Raw genomic sequence first — 2,786 nt, 5'->3', positions numbered from 1 at the left:
CAAGATGTTCAAATGTTCAAAGGTGACCAGCAGGGTCAGATAATAATAATCACAGTGGTTGTAGAGGTCAGCACCTTCAGGAGTAAATGTCTGTTGGCTTTTCACAGCCGATCATTCAGAGTATCTCTACTGCACCTGCTGTCTCTAGATAGTTGAAAACAGCAGGTCTGGGACAAGGTAGCATGTCCGGTGAACAGGTCAGGGTTCTATAGCCGCAGACAGAACAGTTGTAACTGGAGCAGCAGCACAACCAGGTGGACTGGGGACATCAAGGAGTCATCAGGCCAGGTAGTCTTGAGGCATGGTCCTACGGCTCAGATCCCCTGAGAGAAAGAGAGAGAGAGAAAAAGAGAGAGCACACTTAAATTCACACAGGACACCAGATAAGACAAGAGAAATACTTCATATATAACAGACTGACCATAGCCCCTCGACACAAACTATTGCAGCATAAATACTGGAGACTAAAACAGGAGGGATCGGGATAATGGAAGACTCAACTATATAAAAACAATGTCAGATCTTTGATTTCAATTAATCTCCGTATGGATATTTGATAACAATAAGGCTGGGAAAATGTTAGCTAAATTGAGGGGAGTGCTAATAATCATCTTTATTCTAGTTTGCTCATATATTCAAATTTTTCTAGCATGTTATACTAGTGGATTTTGCTCTTCACTCCTGACCAAAAGCCTAAGACTTGTCTGATAATCAGTTAATGTGATTTTGTTTCACTGAATCTCTGTCTGAACATTTGGTTAATTGATCTCTCAAGTGGAAGATACTTTATTCGTTTGCTCATCTATCACTGATCAGAAACATTTAGCATGCAATAATGTAGCCTAAATCAAGTGTATTATTTATCTATTGACTCACTTAGTAGCCTTATATAGAGCCTAGGCTATTTTCCCATCTTCCAAATCCCACAAAACCAAAATCTTGATTTTTGTATCAGATGAAAATTTCTAACTTTATTCTGTAATCCACAGGTTGCATTATCAAAGCACTTCTCACCTGTGCATGTCCAAATACCGCAATATGATTTCCCTCGCTTCTCTGCGCTATCTTGTATTGCTGCCCGTATGAGAGCTTCGGTAGAGAATGTGTGACCATCAAACGGTATGAGAGTAGATATGGATATTTTTTTTAATAAATAGAATTGGTCCCCGTTAAAATGCCTTGATATTTATACAGTTCCCTCTCATCATCTCCCTGTTCTTCATGAGCTGATCTGCTGTCTGTATAATCGTCAACTCGACTTTGCCAAATAGGAGATATTCTGTCATTCGTTGGAGGTATCTAGTAAGTTTAGCAACTTTGGTTATTTTACTTGTTTGACTGCCATTACAGTTTGTATGATACGACAACGCTATTCGGGTGATCTGTGCTTCCAGAGCGCGCTTTGTGTAGTTAACCTACACTCTAAAAATGAGGGGTTCAACAAGGGTTCTTCATAGATATTCGAAACTGAAAATGGCCCCCAAAAGGTTCTTCTAAGAACCACTTAGGAGGTGGGGTTTATCGAGGAACCAACCTCCTTAGTTGGTGGGGGTTCTTGCAGAAACCTAACTGCCCAACTGAAACATTTGGATTTGAATTTGAAAGGACAGCAGGTGCAGGCACTTAACTGAAAAATGGTAAGATCTCCTCAATTTATGGTAAGGTTTGTCCCTTGTATGATCTAAATTAATATTGTTTGATGATGATACCATCTATCTTTTCATATTTGTGCAATTCTTTATTAAACAGAAAATGAACACAATTCAATGGATATCAATCAACAAAGAGGTAAGAGTATGTAGGCTATAAGAATATGTTGAAGGCTAGCTGTATTGGGCGCAGATGACTGTGGGTGCAGATGACTTCAGATCACATGCACCATCCTCCTCCCTTACCTCTTCAATGAATATCCCATAGGCCTCTACATTATGGACAAGGTATGTGTATGAAAACCATTATCAAAACATTTTTTTTTTCATTAACATTTACCACAAAAACCAAGGTAGGAATACTGTCGTGTGCATGTTCTGTCCATAACTCCTAGTTAAGATACTCCTAGCCACCGTGCTTCTACACCTGCATTGCTTGCTGTTTGGGGTTTTAGGCTGGGTTTCTGTACAGCACTTTGAGATATTAGCTGATGTACGAAGGGCTATATAAAATAAACCTGATTTGATTTGTTAATCCTCTGTATAATTACTATTTTTTGGATTCACAGACTTCACCCTCCCTACACCTCTGATGAATAAAACAGGAAACATGTTCATTCACCATGCACTGCAAAATCATTCTGGCTATGAATATGGAGAACATCAACACGCCAGAGGATATACCCTTTGGACTTTGGGCTCTGCTGCGAGATTACCTCATATTTAGATTTTTCTTTGTCACAAATCATAATAAACACTGACATCTAAAATATTGTGTTATTGTTATGTGTATTATTATTATTATTATATATATATATATATATATATATATTTACATTTTATCCCCTTTTCTCCCCAATTTTCGTGGTATCCAATCGCTAGTAATTACTATCTTGTCTCATCGCTACAACTCCCATACGGGCTCGGGAGAGACGAAGGTCGAAAGCCATGCGTCCTCCGAAGCACAACCCAACCAAGCCGCACTGCTTCTTTAACACAGCGCGCCTCCAACCCGGAAGCCAGCCGCACCAATGTGTCGGAGGAAACACCGTGCACCTGGCCCCCTTGGTTAGCACGCACTGCGCCCGGCCCGCCACAGGAGTCGCTGGAGCGCGATGAGACAAGGATATCCCTACC

General features: G+C 40.3%; 1 long non-coding RNA gene across 1 annotated transcript; it reads left to right on the top strand.

Moving 5' to 3' along the window:
* Positions 1–1,549: 1,549 nt before the first annotated feature.
* LOC129821147 (uncharacterized) lies at positions 1,550–2,399 on the top strand. The gene is made up of 3 exons (XR_008754275.1): positions 1,550–1,637; positions 1,750–1,937; positions 2,219–2,399. It is a non-coding gene; the product is annotated as an uncharacterized LOC129821147 (long non-coding RNA).
* Positions 2,400–2,786: the final 387 nt, after the last annotated feature.

Source organism: Salvelinus fontinalis, chromosome 23 (genome assembly GCF_029448725.1).
Source record: "Salvelinus fontinalis isolate EN_2023a chromosome 23, ASM2944872v1, whole genome shotgun sequence".
In the NCBI taxonomy this organism is placed as follows: Eukaryota; Metazoa; Chordata; class Actinopteri; order Salmoniformes; family Salmonidae; genus Salvelinus; species Salvelinus fontinalis.
This window is presented reverse-complemented; position numbering and strand designations above follow the sequence as displayed.